This window comes from Achroia grisella, unplaced genomic scaffold (genome assembly GCF_030625045.1).
Source record: "Achroia grisella isolate CSIRO2021 unplaced genomic scaffold, CSIRO_AGI_Agris_v1 utg906, whole genome shotgun sequence".
Taxonomy (NCBI): Eukaryota; Metazoa; Arthropoda; class Insecta; order Lepidoptera; family Pyralidae; genus Achroia; species Achroia grisella.
Genome location: NW_026713064.1, coordinates 1,522,385 through 1,541,993, shown reverse-complemented (window position 1 = coordinate 1,541,993; position 19,609 = coordinate 1,522,385).

Here is a 19,609-nt window from a genome sequence, read left to right as displayed (position 1 = left end):
GATGTAATTCAACAAATGTGAATTTCATTCATGTTAAAATATAACGTCGAATATAACATTAAACCAACATGGTTTATTGTATCACAAATACCAGTGCGAAAATTATTCAAAGCTCTCTTAATTCGAATATTCTGCAGTATTCATACAGCATCTATTTATGTTGCTGTACATATAGTGGTTCATTTATCATAATGAGAAGTAAATGTCTAGAGAAAATATAACTTTGAGTTATATTCATGTAATATTAATACAAACTTTAGACCGTAGAGACTGCATGAAATGTAAATTTCTTGCTTATCTATCGCTAAAACTGTATAAAGTTACACTTATAAGTAAGTAAAGTACAAAATACCAGATATGGTACTTATTTGAAGTAGACTTTGAACAGTTTTGCATGGCTCTTTCTAACCTATTTCATCTTATAGCTGACAAGCACTTTGCTTTGTAAGCTGTATTCTGGTTGATCTTACTAGTCCGGAATGCCACAAAACATAGTTGGGGACTGGTTATTTTTATTATGTATATATATACATATGTACATATATTTTTTTGCTATTTTGTACTATTTATGCTTATTACTTAAGCTACTTAGATTTCCTCTCGCCTCGCGTCCCAGCACACTCGTAGCTCAATCCCACATTTCATATTTTAATAATTTTAATTAATGTAATCATTACCTGTCAGCGTCAAATTACAATATATGCATTGATAATGCTTCTAATTAAATACATTAAATGTTTTTTGTTACAGGTATTCATCTTTTTCCTTTTTCACCTCTGGCTATCAGAGAAGACGTTGAATGAAAACGTCTATATTGCAAGCAATTGTACGTAATTATTTTTTATATATGTCACCTACAAAGCATTTTTAATTGGAAGGAAAATAAATGAAGCTACTATGCCAAAAAAAATATTATTATATATACGTAGGTATATCATAATGACGAAGAGGTTTACTTCATTATGCGACCTTAGCAAATACCACTCTTTATAATTAGGGACACAAGTGTCAGTAATTAAACGCGTACATGTCAGATTTTTCAGAAATTGCTCCATGCCCTGAATATAATTTCGTAATTTTCGAAGAATTTTTAAATAATTTCCGGCAAAACGACCGCCGCAAAATGTAACAAAGAAAGGACATTTAAGTCCAAGGGATTTTCAAACAAGATTATACCTCTCAGTCCCCAGTTAGTGTATTTGAAAAAATGGCTTTACCTTTAAGAGAAGCCGTGAAAGAGATTAAGAAAATTTCTTTGCCCTTTTGGGCTTTCCGGTTACGGGTTAGCAACGGCAGTAAATCTATGAATAATCTACCGAATATTTTATCAGTATTTGCTATTTCTGCAACTATTTATATCAGCTCTAAGACAGGAAACGGTCTTCTTTCCCCTATATTTTAATGGATGATTATGAAGTAGTGTGATATACTTCGTAGGGATACCTGTGAAAAATTTTTGGATGGAGTGTGAAGCCAGGTCAGTTTTAGTATCATTACGAAATCACGAGAAATTAACCATAATAAATTCTAGCGTGCAGCTTATGGAGATCAAACTAGCATAATATATATACCAGTTGCAATTTCCCTCTCCCCTACCTACATCTATTTATATCCTAGAGTAATTCTCTGGCGGTGTTTGTTTTTTAGGACATGAATATGGAAAGGTCGCCCGCGCCCAGCACCAGCGTATTCTGATAGAAATCATGAAAGTCAGGTTAGTTCTAAGGAGTATAGCGCCGTTTAGCCTGACAAGGTACATTGCTAGTAATCAGGCCTTTAGTTCCTGTCCTCCTGTCAATTTAAACAGAGATCAAAATTACGACGGCCTGAGCCAAGGTTCGAACCCCTAGCGGTCAGGCTAAAGTTTGTATCCGTTAGGCGGGACTTGACCTTCAGTTGCGCCATAAGTCTTTCCGCATGATTGGAATGCCATCTACACTCGCCCTCTATCGTCCGGAGAAGCAGTAAAGGTCAGCTGCATTAGAGTAGTCCTAATAAAAAACATCAATGTATATTGTCAAGTATAATGTTTAAATAGGTTCAATTTAAAGTAATCCTGTAAGTACGGAGATGTTTTTATAATTGTCATTCGTAATGAATGGACATACCACCGGCACTCCATACCAATAGTAGGCAATGTTCTATATGTAAATAGATTTGTAGTACGTCGTATTTATGGTGGGTGAAGTACAACTTATCTGTTGAACACTTATTCACGCTAACAAATTACCAACCACTGCCCTCATTTAAATGCTACTATCCATAATTAGATGGTTCGCTCACGCCCATTTGTGGCCATGTACGTTATGTACATTTGAAGTTTTAAATATTTAAATTTCAACCAGAAACAAACCCGAAATTTGATTGGATGAAATTTATTTATTCCCATTGATGTCGGTATTTTTCCGTGTAACATATTTACTAAAATAAATAGGTAATATTTGGAAAAAAAATATAATATTTTAAGTATGTACATCCTTAAAACATATTGCTATCATCCATAGATCAGAGAAAAACAGTGATATTTACTTATGTATACTAAATAATTCAACAATTATAAATTTTAAGACACACAAACATAAACACACTTCGATATTGATGTCCTCTAGAAAACTGTAATACATACATGAGCTTTATTGTAAATAATTTCCGTAACGTATGTTATATAATGATTTTATTCATATTTTTTCACACGTTGGGTTACCTGAGCGACGTATTCATACAAATTCTTAACGTTTTTGAAAATATTCTATCCGCTATGTTTATCTGAGATAATGATTATAATTTCAGTAATTTCGGAGCCTATTCAGTGCAAACAAACAATCAAATCTTTCCTCTTTATAAGTATCGATCAGTTTTGAATATTTATTTTTCAAATTACACTATTAATGCTAAATTGCAACGAAGTTTATTTAAATGAAGAGGCTATTTTTTATTACATTTTAAGTCGCCTTTGCCCCACTCAGTGGGCGTTACATTCCTACTAAGCTCGTTGGACACGCCACCATTGTATAGTCTAAATTTAGAAATGGCATACAAACTGAAATCCTACTCGTAAGTAATCTTATAAATAATGGTATTAAGAGCACTCTAACAAAAAGTACCGTCATTTAAATCAAGAAACATATGATTTACAGCAAACTTACATCGACATCATCCGTATTTATTTTACCAGACTGCTTACAAACAGGAAATCATTTTTTTTAAATTATTCCAAATTCGCAGTCTACTTTAAATTAATGATATACTCCTACCAGTTTCCATCATAGCTATAGATTTATTTTTATACAATTATTTTAAATACTTATTGTATAGTACAGTATCGTTGTTTAATACGTAATAATGTTTCATTAATAAATTTGGTATTCAATTTGAAATAGTACTAGTTCATATGAACTATGCCAGGATCAACATTATAAATAGATATAACATAATAAATTCCACAGGGCTGTGCCACCAACCTGAGTCTACACTTAATGCACATTAATATTAATTTATTTTCTTAAAATATAGTAGATACAATAAAACACTGATTAACATTCTAAATTCAATAATACGCACTCAAATACTTTAAAAAAAGGATAGAACATAAATATTAAATAACTTTAGGTGGATTAGTATCATTAAAAAAATTTTGGTAATTATTTATGTAAATAATATTGTGATCCACAAAACAAAATTTATATCACTGAATGTAACAAAACTTTTAAAGGCTAAGTACGAGAGTTAGGATCATGAATTACAAAAATAATCGTCAACAACGATCCAGTTTTAATGAAAATATCATGTAACATTTACAAAACCAAATACGACCAAAATATGGTTCAGTCCCTTTTGAACACCGACGAAAGAAATACTCTCGTGACGTGAAATTTTGATACATAGGTACTCTTGAAGTGTTTTAGAGTCATTCCGGGCCTCTAATGACAAAGCTTTCAATGTTGCTATAGTTCATAATACTTGTACAGATTCAACAATAAATTTAAACTTATAAAAAATATATTTTAAGAACTTCATTTTAATTTAACCGTATTATCTAAGGAAAGTATAAATGGTAAAAGCAGGTATTTTGTTAATTAAATTTTAGCTTAATCGCCAACATATAATAAGCGCCATATTATAATTTGTAATTTCCACAATGGCAGCCACTGTTCGTATCTATAAGTGACGGGCACTTCATCAATCATTTAAGTCATCAGTAGCTTCTTTATCATTACCGACGAGTAACAAAATATCCATATGATAGCACTGCCCTTAATATGAAATTTAAATGACAGATTCAAAAATAAAATATTGTTAAACTGTCAAATAAATCATAATATCCTACTAATAATGTATAACAATCATTTACAAACACAAACTATGTGAAATTGAATGTATTTCTGATTTTACTATTAAATAATGAATCAGTTGTGTATTTTTTTTTTAAACAATACATTAATAAACACATTTTTAATAACAATACATTAATAAACGCATACTTAATTTTCAAAAATTCTATATAATTTAGATAAAATTTACTATAGAATTTAGATATAGTACGATTTACTATTTAATAATTACATGTTCCACCGTAACGTGGATGTAATTAAACATTTTTTATGCCTTTACTTGGTTCCTTCATTCTAAAGCTTTGTTTAAAGAGCCATCCCCGAAATAGAACACAACCGTCATGAACGTGGAAGGGTTACTGCTTATTTAGTTTTTTATAACTTCCGAGGGTTTTCTTTCAGACTTTAATTATAGACTCGTATATTAAAGGAAAATATTTAACTTTTATTGTTTATATTATCTGTATTTGAATAATTAAATTGGCTATTGCAGCGTTTAGTTGTAGACTACAGGTTTTGATAATAGTAGTTGTTATTTCCCAACCTATTTCTTCCAATAGAAGATAAAAAATCTAAACGATGTACCGAACTATAATAGGTACTGTTATTTCTGTTGAATTACATATAATATTAGTAAATTTATTCAATTCTTTCAAGGTAAAATTTTATAACTATATTATATAGATAGTAATCAGATAATCTTCAGTATGAGTATCATTATCAATTTATCTGCATTATTGAATTGAGTTACTTTTAAATACTCTATATATTCCAGTTAAAATCTTATAAATAAACGTTTTGTATAAAAAGTTTAATAAAATATTGAAAATCCGTAAACTACGACAAATATTCGAGCAGAGTTATATATTACATTAATGTTGTACGCACATTCATCATACTTTTTCGTGTGATGTCAACTGAAAAAAAGGAGGTACAGAAAATTCCTGAATGTGACATTCGATGTGGAAAAATAATTAAAACATTTCCTGCGTACTGTTAAATTCTTTTTTATTTTTATTAGTATAAGGTTAGTACAATTATTACTTGTTTTATTATCATCTGATATTTTATAAAGAGGAATAATTTGTTTTTTTTTATTTACTAATAAACTCAGAAATTCTTTTACTATTTAACTAATCAATATTATGGTCTATATCTAAGATCGAAATAGATATAGATAATAAGGAAATAATTATATTTTATGTACGAGTGTGAAAAAAAAGCGAGACTAGTTCAAATTCAAATTCAAAATATCTTTATTCATGTAGGTCTATTACAGACTCTTATGATATGTCAAATCTACCGTCAGTTCGGAATGATTTCGAGATGAGAAGAACTGACAAGAAACTCAGCTCGTATTTTTTTTTTAATGTTGTACTTATTTACATTAATACTCATTTAAATTCAAATTTGGGAGAATAGAGTGACAACCAGCATATGCTATATAAAAAAAAACAAAAAATCTAATCAGTGTTCGCAACCTGAACAGACCAGTCCCCACAAGCAGCACCCGTCCACGAGTATGACGGATGAGCCAGCCATCATTGCACTCAACCATATTAGAGGGAGCACATCGACCCGGCCCACCACGCCGCCACAAGTTTGAACTTTATAGCGAGCATGACTGTTTCAAGTTACTCCACTACGTCATTTATATTATTTACAGCATAAACTGTACCAATCACAGTTTTCACCCATTACAATATTTAATTTACATTATTTAAATTACAATATGTCATTACTAAATTTAGGATAAGTTTCTTTAGTGTTTATTATATTATCTATGTCAATGAGAAAGTTATATACCTCATAACAAAAGTTAAAATTGTAATTAAGTCCACGCATTGTAGTCATTCAAGTAGTCGTTTATTTTGTAATAAGCTTTAGCGCAAAGTGTATTTTTTACATGTATCTTAAATTTCCCTTCATTTAAATTCAAAACATTATCGGGCAATTTATTATAAAAACGTATACAATGTCCCATGAAAGATGTACTTACTTTTTTGAGACGAAAACTAGGCATATTTAATTTATTTTTATTCCTTGTATTAAAACCGTGTAAGTGACTATTCTTTGTAAATAAATTTAAGTTTTTACGAACGTACATTATATTTTCATATATATATTGAGAGGGAACAGTAAGGATACCTGTTTCTTTAAAGCGTTCTCTAAGAGATTCGCGACACGGTAAATTATATATTGAACGAACTGCTCTTTTTTGTAATATAAAAATTGATTCTACATCAGCCGCCCTGCCCCACAATATAATACCATACGACATTATACAATGGAAGTAACTAAAATACACTAGCTTCGCTGTTGCAGTATCAGTTAACTGTCTAATTTTTCTGATAGCAAAAGCAGCCGAGCTAAGTCTTTTGGCCAGTGTGAATATATGTGGTCCCCACTGCAATTTATTATCTATTACAATACCAAGAAAAGAAGTCTCATCAACAAAGTCCAAAACATGATCATTCAGACTAACATTTGTCATTACTTGTTTTACATTTGGTAATGAGAATTTAACACATTTTGTTTTCATTGAATTAAGCGCTAGATTATTTGATGTAAACCAGTTAAGAATATCTTCAAGAGTATTATTTATATTACTAAAATCCTTATTATTTCTTTTCACTTTGAAAATAAGTGATGTGTCATCAGCAAACAATACAATGTCAAGTATATTTTGAAACTGGTATGGTAAGTCGTTTATGTAAACAAGAAAAAGAAATGGGCCGAGGACAGAACCCTGGGGTACACCCATTTTTATATATCGACCCCTTAGATTTGCTTCCTTTAATGTCTACTACTTGAATTCTATCGCACAGATATGATCCAATGAGTTCTAAGGACTTTTCTCTAATTCCGTAATGTTCTAGTTTAACCAATAAAGTCCTATGGTCGACGCAATCAAACGCTTTTGAGAGATCACAGAAGACACCAATGGCATCCTGTGAATCTTCCCAGGCACCAAAAATACTTTGTACTAAGTTAATGCTTGCATCAGTGGTAGACCGTCCTCTCGTAAATCCAAATTGCTGTTTATGAAGTAAATCATGTGTATTAAAATGAGCTAACATTTGTGTAAGTAATATCTTTTCAAAAATCTTACTAAATACTGGCAAAATTGAAATAGGTCTAAAATTTGATATATTGTCTTTGTCACCAGATTTAAATAGCGGTATTATTTTACTCACTTTCATTAGATCTGGAAAGATACCTTGATCAATGCTCATATTAAATATTTCAGTTAAATGTGAAGCAACTTCGTTTATTACTGTTTTTATTACTCTAACTGACATACCCCAGATATCCTCAGTGCCCTTTAGATTGAGAGCGTTGAATGTTTTTATTATACAGGAGCAGCTGATATGGTGAAAATGAAAGTCATAAACGCATGGACTTACAGTATTTTTTAATAATGTTTCTGCTAGACTAGGTGACGAGTTTAACCTTTCCGTAGCTTTGAGAGGTATTGTGGAAAAGAAATTATCAAAAGTTTGAGCAACAAGTTCATTTTTATCAATAACGACGCCATTTTCTGCTTTTACCTCATATTCTAACTGTCGCGACTTAGTGTTACCTGTTTCCGTATTTATTACATTCCAGGTAGCTTTTATTTTATTTTTAGAAGACTTTATTTTATTTTTTAAATGAAGTGCCTTTGCAGCCTTACATACTTTCTTGAATATCTTTGAATAGTTTTTAACATATTCGTCGAATATAGGATCACGCAAATAGGACCTAATATCATATAGTTGATACATATTTTTCCTACTTATATAAATACCTAACGTTGACCATTCAGCATACTTAGAATTATGGACTTTAAATTTCTTTACTGTAAAATTTTTATCAAAATGCGTTTTTATTATATTGAGAAAACGACTATATGATATATTTGGATCAATATTGTCAAATTTTAAAAACTGTAAACTTTCATTTAATTTGATTTTAAATTTCTGTAAATTAAATGCTGTTGTTGGTCTGTAGAACTTATATATAATCTCGTTTTTTTCATTACTTGCGAATGTTGCTATTTGTCCGCAATGGTCTGACGGCAATGTATTTATTATAGATTTATTTAAAATACTAAAATTACAATATATATTATCAATACAGGTTGCTGTAGTGGACGTAATCCTTGTAGGTTCAAAGAAAATATGATCACGATCAAAACTTTTAAAAAGGTTTCTAATTTTATTACTTATAGGACTATCAACAAGAAGATCTATATTGAAATCCCCACATACCAAAATAAATTTGTTACTTTTGAATGCTAACTTCAGTACATCTTCCATGGTAGACTCAAATTTTTCATAGTCTGAGTTAGGAGGCCTATACACACATATAATTATGTGTTTCTCAAGTTCTGCACATGATAATTCTATAATGCATTCATTTGAAAGTGCTACAATATCTTTACGTTCTTTCCCTTTAATGTTATTTTTTAATAAAATAATTGAACCACCTCTAATTGAATTTTGCCGAGTAAATGTACTCAATATTTCATAATTTGGTAACTGAAATACCATATTGGACTGTTTTAACCAATGTTCTGTGAGGCATACAATGTCAATATTAAATTTACTTATAAATAATTCTATCTCTAATTCTTTGCCAAGAAAGCCTTGAATATTTTGATGTACTAAATTTAGTTGTGATGGCTTTCTCTTTGTCTGTAACTTAAGTTTAAAGATTCATGCACAGAAACATTAGTAAAACTACTAAAAACGGTGCAGTCAGGATAAGTACCCGTTATACTACTTATAACAGGATTATGTATATTATAAGCTAACAAAGTAGCTATATGTCTTTTATCAAAATATGACAAATACAGAGTATTTTTAGTCAATGTAAATTTTTTTACAAATTTATTTGTATCAAAACAATGAATGTTGTCATTATAACAGCTCATGTTATATATATGAGTGTTAAGTTTAAAGATATAATTATTTCTATTCTTAGATAATGATTTTGAGTATGGAAATGTACATATTACAAATTTTTTAATTTTCATATTTAAGACAGATTTAAATAAGTTCATCAAATCATTTTGAGTGATACCTAAACTATTTCCAATGAATAACACAATAGTTGTGTATTCAGTATAACTATTTTGATTTTTTAACATTTTCTCAACTATATAATTAAATGGGGCATTCGGCATACAATTGTTTTTGATATGTTCGCTCAAACAGTTATTCATGAGTGATCCTAGATTTATTCCTATACTATCTGAATATATTACAGTGTTATTCTTACATGTGTGGTGACTACTAACAACATTGGGTAGTATATTTGTTTGTTCCGGAGTGACAATGGATGTTGATGTATGTGATGTGTAATTGCCCGACAAAGTGTTGCAGTCTGCATGTTGCTGTGACAGTTGTTCTGATGTTCCACATTCACTTTTTGAGTTAAATGCAAGCAATTCCTTCATCACAACATTATGTTTTGATATTTGAAACTGAGCATGTGAGTACTTGTCAGTAATAGCATCCAATGATGTTTCCAGTTCTTTTATATGCAATAATAACCTTGTAGTATTTGTATCAAACTGTAATTTATGGGTCCAGAACTGATTTTCATAATATTCTAATTGTTTTTCAAAATTAAATTCTTTTTCTTTTACTAATTTTGATAAGGCAATTTGATTAATTTTGAAAGATTTTCTTAATCTTTTAATTTGTCTACTTATTTTTCTATAGTTCTTACTATTGTAATTAGTTAGAGGATACTTTACTCGCTTCTGTTGTACAAAAGGCTTCTGTGTGTCGGAGATGGAGTGGACAGGGTCAGGCTCATCACATACAGTTTGCTCGATCAACTCGGCATATAATGTCATAGTCTTTTCAGCTTCTTGGTCTCCCATTTTTGTGGTCAATGTGTTAATTTTATTATATGCTTCGGACAATTCATATTCTAATTCATGGATGCGTTTGAGTGCACAGTCATGAGCATTCCGGCACTGGTCAAAGGAGTCGACAAGAAACTGCAGTTGATCCCGTTCTTTTTGTAAATTTTGAAATTTACAGTCTAATTCAGCCAAGTTTTTCTTCAATATAGTATTTTTATGTACTATATTTGATATTTCTACCTCTCCCTCATCCCGTTCCTGAATTAATTTGTCACATAGTTCCTTCTTGTCTTTTAACTCCTGTAAAGCCTTCTTCAATTTCACATCCAAGTCCTTACTGCGAGTGACCATTTTTACTGGAAACATAGTAAGGATAAAACAGATGAGTATTGAAAATATACAATTTAGTAAGGCTGATTAGGGAGTTAAAATATAAAGATTACCTGACAATTTAATAATTTATAAAGAAATTTTGTAGTTGTATACTATTTTATATTTATGTATTAATTATTAATTAAGAAAATATACTAGAAATTGTCAGGGACTACAGTAAAGACAAAATAAACGAATCGTTAGTACTATTATGTAGGTAGTTCGGAGTGTATTTTGTATGTCGCAATTATTGTTAAATATTTACTTCTAATATTAGTTTAGGAACACAAGGAGTAAAAAAAAAAGTTAAATCTAGATAGTTATTTTCCTATAAATAAAACAAAATTCAAGGAATTTGTATATAACAAATGATCTATAGCATGTGATGAGTTGATGACAATCTAATTATTTAGATTAGCAAGAAAGTATTTAAGTATTAAGAGGTAATTTATTGATTAAATAGATTACTCAATCAAAGGTAAACATATAAATAAAAACAATACTTCCCCGGTTTATCCAAAGTTTTTCAAATTTTGCTGCCGTTTCACAAATTAAAACTTGATGAAGTCTTTAACAAACACTGGTACTTATTAATTATCACTAATTACATTAAATTTTATTAAAATACACGATTATTTATTAGTAAAATTAAATTAAAATATAAATAATGTATCAGCTGTTAGTTTTGACAACCGGCCGTGGTCAGTAGTATATCATATAAGCTATTATAATAATAATATAAGCGACTATATCATAATAAATGTATTATTATGACATACGATATATTGAATCAATAAAAGTAGACGTAAATAGATGAAGGATCTAAAAAGTTAAAAATACCATTTATCAATTGAATGATTGTTAGGCTCAAGCAGACATACTTCTAAACGTAAAGACTAAATACATTGTTCGTAAAAACCTACGCAAATACCTGAAAATACAGGTAGAAGCATTCTATTTGTTTTTTCATGTGTACAGCATACGAAACAGAGAGAATGCGAAATTTTGGTTGAATGCCAATGGAGAGCTTTATTTTATCAGAAAAATAAAAATTAAACGGTTTTTAACCGCATATGTAAGATTTTTTTATGTAAGAGGAATTGTAAACATGGTGACGATTCGACTAAACACAAATAGTAATCATCGCCTATATACATTGTAGGAACGATACGTACAATGCTATTCCAGAAGCCTACGATACATACGTACAGCAATTCATTGTAATTATAGATAATTTCACAGCCTTATCACTCTACTCACCCCTCAAAGAAAACACATGTTACAAAGAATTTTGCTGTTGATAAAACAGAAGTAACTACATAGACAACTTTGTACAAGCTCTAAATATATTTACTTAGTGTTACAAATGCAGTACAGCAAGCTCGAATTGGCTTAATTGGAGCTAGGCTAAGCTTGTTTAATCGTCCAAGATAATGAAAGGATTACACCGACTTTCAACTCCAATTAAATACAAACACAGAAAGACCGTTATCGTTCTATTATTATGTAATATTTAGTATTATCCTGAATACTTCACTTATATTTTTATTTATTTTCAAAATTAATAATAAATGTGTAACTCAGAACAAGTCACACAACGCCATTTAGTCTCAAGCTAAGCGGATATTGTTTTATATGTAGGTTTTAAATGACTGATAGATCTTTTTTCTTAATACATACTTACTTAACATACATGGAAAACACCCAGCACAATATAAACAGTCATTCTCGTGAATACAAATGTTTGTATCGTGTAATATTATGGACATTGGAATTTTTATTACAAAAATAATATCTATTCGTTGTGGATAACTGGGATATATAGATATGGAGTATCTTGTGTAATTAATATACTTTCTTGATTTCCATACGTATCCTTACAGTAGGTACATTTATAAACGGCGAAGAGATAAAGGATTATCGTGAAAGAATGATTAATTAGTTCAAGGATCTATCCTGTATTCGCTCTGACCTTTCTCACGCTTAAACCTTTTATAGGAATTATATCGTTCCTCGTGTTGTTGAATCGTATCCGAGCAAACAATTGATTCGATATGGTGAGAAAATTCGCATAAAGTTAATTCTTACTGTTTTTTCCCTCTTTATTTGCTGTTCCTATTTGATATATATACATACAACGTTCAATAAACATAAAACTCCTCTTTTGTAACTTAAATGCAAGTTACACAAAAACGTTCAAATTTTTAAATATCGTATTTTATAAATGAACAACTCATTCCACTTAATTTAACTTCCAGAAATCAATCACTTTCGTTGTGTAAATACGTGTATTGCGTACTTCATAAATAATAATCTGATAGCTACTTTTTCACATATTTAGTTGCACATTTTCATCCTGGGAAATCATAGAGCATTCAGAATACAAACAAAAGGCCCCACAGCAAGGTTTCCTCGTGGTTTAATATCAACAAGTTGCTTCGAACGGACGTATTTTTTACAATGGAACAAATACAAAACAGTATGAATATTATGTTCATTGTTTAATGTATAAATTTGTGATGTTACCACTCTTACCATCATTACATACTATAAAACAAAGTCGCTGTCGCTGTGTGTCCGTTCCTATGTATGCTTAAATCTTTAAAACTAAGCAACGGATTAGTAGTATAAGTTTGTATGTATTATATAATATATACACCCGGGCGAAGCCGGGATGAGTAGCTAGTAACTTATATAAATATATTAATATATTTACGTTATAAAATTATTCGATGTTACCGGCGGCTTCGTATATATTTTTATTATGAAAATTAAAGCCTATATCAGTCATCGTAATACAATCTATGTTTGAGTAAATTTTTATTAGGATCCATTCAGACGCTTATACATAAAAATGTATAGACTGACAGAGAGACAAACTTTCAGATTCATAATACCATGTCGCCACTACACACAAAAAAAAATGTATTCACGTCTATTTTTGTATTGATTTGGTTGGGATTCTGTATTATATTGTTTTTTTTTTGTAAGTTATAATATATTTACGTAATTACATGCCTAGTAGTTTTTTAGTAGTTAGTTTTTTTGAATAGATTACAATTCAATTCCTATCGCAAAAAGAATAAGCGAAATTCGTTCTATTTCGACGCACTACTCGTACACACATCCGAAATAAAATAACATATCACAGCTGACATAAACCTATTAAATTGAATTCTTTTACCGTGAAGAAAACGAGTCTATTCTGATTAAAATGGAATTGACAAAAAAAAATTAAGTTATTTTTATTAAAATACATGTTAATTTATTAAGATACTATTAATCATCTCTTTTTTAAAGTTGGTTGATAGATAATAAAATTGTTTTGTCACATGATATATATAAAATTTGACATACACGAGTTAATATTTTGCCCTTTATTTCATAATCCGCTTGATATGGGCATTGAATGAAAGGTCTTGACAAACAGGTACATAAATAGGTACCTACATCTAATATGGCTGACATCCCAACTTAGCGGATTATCTTTTTCATTACTGTCCTCAGGATATTTAGATTAGATGAATAGAATATTATTATGTATAGAATTGAGGAGGATAATAAAAAAAATATCTTAGTCAATATATTTAGCGACAGTCAGAATTCATAATACTGCTTAAAATTATGTTTACCAGTATAGTGCTTACATAACTAATTATAGAATAGAATATAAAATTCTTTATTCAAATAAACTTAATTCAAGCACTTTTGAATAGTCATAGTTATATTTTTATAATCTATCGCTCATTCGGAAATCTTCACAAGAAAATGAGTTGCTCTTTTAAATAATCGCTGTAACTTTACATTTTTGAATTGTATGCATACAAACTATCAACTAGCACTAATTTATTAGGGTCAAAATATTAAAAACACAATAAGACTAAATCAGTTGTCAGAGTTAATTAATAAGTTAATCAGTTAGAGCAGACCACTCACTGTTATAGCTGAGATATAGAGAAAGTCAGGCTAGCTTTAAAACAACATATACAGATCATATTGTTTGTTATGCGATAATTCCATGAATATGATATTCATACTATAAGTATTTAACAAAGACAGCTTTAAATACATTTGGTTTAGAGCGTAAAGTTGAGAAAATGTACGTTTGAATTGTCTTTTAAATTCTAAATTGAATTTTAGCTTCTATCCCTCCACTTTACTATAGATAAAAATACCTAACTGCAGGATAAATAAAAAATTTTTTTTTACTGCAATTATATTTGGTAGAACTTACTACTATAGTTTTAATATCGAAGAAATTTCTATCAGTATAGAATTCCAGTTAAAATTGAGGTCACATAACAATAGGAATCAAATCAAATCAGAATCTTATTCTTTTGAAGTGGTTAACAGCACTATATTTCTCCAAATATATCGCTATTAAGAATTACCTGCCATCAATCATTCTCTACTGAAGTTCTTGATACAGCTTGTATTTCGTAGTCCATTTCTAATGACAGTTTAATGGCTTATTGTATCACTTTTTGGATGATGACAACCGTATATAATATTAGTAAATAATACTGATACTAATCTGCTTTATAAACTGACAACCCTTATCCACTAACTCATTACTAGACTGTTCTACTTCTTTTATAAAAAAATATGTATAATTTTAAACTAGTTAAAATCGTGACCACATCGTATCGGACTAATCAAGTAGTCGTTACAAGACTCTAACAACGTCATATTAAGAATACTTTATAATTTATACTAATAGTAAAAGAGGAAAAAATTGTGAGTTTCTAGAAGGTAATCTCTGGATTTACCAATAAGAGCAGAGTTGTAATAAACACTGTTCCAATAATGGGGAAAGTAGACGAAGTTGCGCAAGTCAGCTAGTATTAAACACAGCAATCGTCTCCTCTCACATTTAGGAGAAAAAGTAATTTAATATTTCATAATTACCCGTAGGTAATATGAAAAACGTCATTTGGCAAGAAAAATAAATGTTTAATTTAGTTTTCTTGCTTCGTTTACATACCTACTAAGCTAACAAACCTCAGCCGACGTTTAACTTCCGTGAAATTACTTATTCAACCCAACTAGAAAGGAGTATGCATTTAACTAGCGAATATACCTTCTGTACATGGTCCCAATTTAATAAAGAAATCACACCTGTGTTTGTTTAGGCCTTAACTTTAATTTACCAATCGCTACAGATATTATAATGAATTATTTTACATTTCCATTCCCTAAATGGTTGTGAAAATATTTTTAAATATTGAAACAAGTAATAGACGTCCGACTAATGGAAAGTAAACGTGCTTCGAATAAAAATAAAATAAGTGTCTTATAGTTACTTTATGATTACCATACTGGAAAAAATGACCAATGTGTCAATTGTATTCTTCATTTTTATAATATTCATCATCTTTGTCTTTACATATAATCTTATAAGTTTTTTATTTTGCATTTTTGGCATTCTCTCTCATTCTCAGAGATAATGTTAATAAATATGTGTCAACATACAGTTAAAAGAAATGTCAAAATATATTCACAAAAAGTTAATTAATGTTATGAATCTTTTCAATAATCTACTTATTTATTTTATTAATTTATTCATTAATAGAATAATAGGTGACATGATATATATTTTTTATTTAATTTTGGTACACTGGGTCTATAAATATACAAGTGTTTATTAAAATAGTGAACTCCAAAATAAATACTTACTCATTCAGTAACCAGCGCATGATTGATATCTGTATCTACAAAAATAGAAATCACTAAGGTGGGATATAGGATGTTAAATGTTTGTATTGTGCGTTCGGTATTACATTCGTATCGCCTCCCAGCAGTAAAATACATTTAGTACCAATAAAACTCACAATGCCTTTGATTTCCTTTTATTATGTCTAACACGCGCGTCATCCGACTTCTCTAAATCAGACTCAGTATGGTATAGAATTCATATAAACGCGTTGCGTAAAAACGGCATAGGCATTTAACTTAGCAACGAGCTGACAACTAACTCTACAACTCCCGGAGTTTGGATATAGGTACCACCACACGATTCGTTTTTCGCATTTAGACCGGTCTACTATTATAATATTCCATATAAAATGCATTACAGCGCATTGTATGATTTCCGGGCGGAAGTACCAATTCCGCTAACGGAAATCTCGTGAACTGAACTACCCAATTTAATTAATATTTGGCACAGAGTCAAATATATATTTTATAATCAGAAAATAATAATAATAACCATAGGCAACTAATACTACAAAACCATCTTCTCTAAAACTAAGCAGAAATTGTATTATTGTACGGAACTGAGAGATCATAATCTTTCATTTTTTGTGAATACATACGTAATATACCTACATAAAACTTAAATATAGTATACAATTGTATCATAATTCGATTGATTTGATGAAATAAAGCTTTTAAGCTTCCCAAATAAATCAATATGTAAGTCTGCTTTTATTAGAGAGTAGAAAATCTTACAAATGAATCGTAGTTAATATATGTATCATATACATACAACATACATCTATAGAACACAATCCAGTGCTGTCTCTCAAGCTACATAAATATTTTTTATTATAAATTGCTTATTTAAATATAAGTATATGTAGAGTATACGAATAATCTATATAATTGAGTAGATGTATGTGTGTGAATTTAGAAATTACACAGACAGTCTTTTGGGACGTACGACATATGTTTAATCTTTTATACATATATCCTCTCTATGTCAGTTATCTATGCATGACAGTTATTCAAATATTTGCACTGGGTTGTTAAATTAGATTCCCTTTATGTTCATCCCAATTAAACCTAAGGTATTCACAAACAAAAGTTCCTACTTTAAATTTGAATAACCTTTTTCGACATTGTATATGAGGGCTTTTAATTTAATATAAACGTACAAACCCGTCTGAATAATCAAAATGTATTATTTCATTAGCAACACTTTCAATGTATCTTCATCAACTGACTTCAAAAATAAGTTCTCAAATCAAATACATGCGTTCATGTGACTTCATAACTTTTTCTAGTGACATTTCTTTTTAATTTGAAACCTAATGTTTCTTATGTAGTCTCACTGTATAACGCGGACTTCATCGTTTCAGTATGTCGTCGCATATATATGTGATCAAAAATTGGCTATTACTTTTTGATGTGTTACTGATAATGCGCTTGAAGTCAGTATTTTTCGTGACCTCAATACGGTATTGTTGGTGATATTAAATCCAGTTACTTTTTTACATCGCCTTATTGGAAATTAAGTGGGTTGTTCAATCCATACCTGGAAATTTAGTGATATTCTCTAATAAATATTGTACTCAGGAAATGAAATGTAAATGTCGTACAGCGCAATAGAAAAATAATAAACATAACAAATCAACGACACCTACGTTATTTTCGTTTAAGTATTTCATATAATTAATATGACCATTTCTGTACATCTTTAGCGATAATGTGTTAATTATCTTTTCTTTATTTTTTATGACAATCGACATCCACTTTATGTGCTAAGTTATAACTATAGTAATCTACCTATACAAGACAACCCATATCAAAATCTGTCACATTTGCACGAGAAACTACATAGTATTATTAATAACATGAAAAAATAGTAAAACAAACAAATTAAACAGAGCTTTATCACTCATCCTGCATCATACACCATAGGAAATTAATAAACTGAATGATCCTTGTATGTATTAAATGTTTTTTTAAACTCCCAAAAGAGTTTACTTCAGAGGGTGTGAATAAAAACAAACTTTTCATATGCCTTTCAAAGTGGATCGGATACGAACAATTAATTCACGAATAACAAATGCGAAAACTTTACTAAAGTTAAATATTTGTGCACGAGTGTGAGAATAAAACAGGGCGCAAATAAGATTTCCTTTTGTAACTTCGCTCCTTAAAATCTACGTTCCAAATTACGTAAAGCAACGGGAATTATTCTCGAGGGGAAATAGTCAAAACAAGGTTATGTACAATTTGGTTTCGCGGAGATACATTTGAGGTTTTACAATCGCTTGTTTGAAACCTGTCTCGCTTGAGATATACAATTTTGAATATATGTGTCGATTTGGTGTAGCTGTGGTTTTAGACATTAAGTGGATATCAAGCCAATTTATAACATGTTCATTAGACAAAATTATCGAGATCATTCACTATATTCATATGGAATTGCGATATTAAATTTTTTTATTATTAATATTTGTTTTTACTAAACATAAAAATGCACATGTAGAACAAAAACAATTATCATCTTTTTACATAAGATCTATTTAGCATTATCAAAAAGGGAGGAAAAGATTTTTTTTATACAAAATTGTGATTTTTTCGGCGATAATATCGATATTTGTTAAAATATAAAAGCAAAATACCATCGTATTTTAATTATTAATTCCTCAACTCATATGAGTACCTACTTAATGAGTAAGTAATCATTAAGTAGGTACTTGTAATTTTTGGGAAACATATTGTAGAAGTGTCTTTTGATTTTGTAAATGCTTAAATATTAAATACAATTTAAATTTGTAATTAATAAAAACCACCCTTGTCTGTACAAATGGCACAACTTAATTCTTATGACGCTATGAGTAAATATGTCTTAGGACTAAAATTATATTAAAAGAATCTAGAAATATCTATATCGGGTGCTGTGATTAATTTACAAGACAAAGAAGAGAACGAAAGTTATTATTATTTCATTAAATTGCCCACCCTTTAATGGAATAGCACTCTGTGGAAATTAAATAAATAAGATCAAAGTTAAGGCTTTGTATTTTATATATTACAACAATGTTATTGAGGTTTCGTGACGAAATTACTAAAATGTAATCCTTAGAATTTCGTTATCATCACGATATTTGCAATTGAACTTCGGTAGATAATAAAACAAAGTTGTAGGACAATATATAATACAAACGTCGAATCTTATATATAATTATATAAAAAAATATTACGTATTAGCTGTGCCCGCGGTTTTACCCACATGAAATTTATAGCCTATGTGTTATTCTAATGTACAAGCAATGTTGTTGTAAAGTTTCATTAGAATCCATTTAGTAGTTTTTGC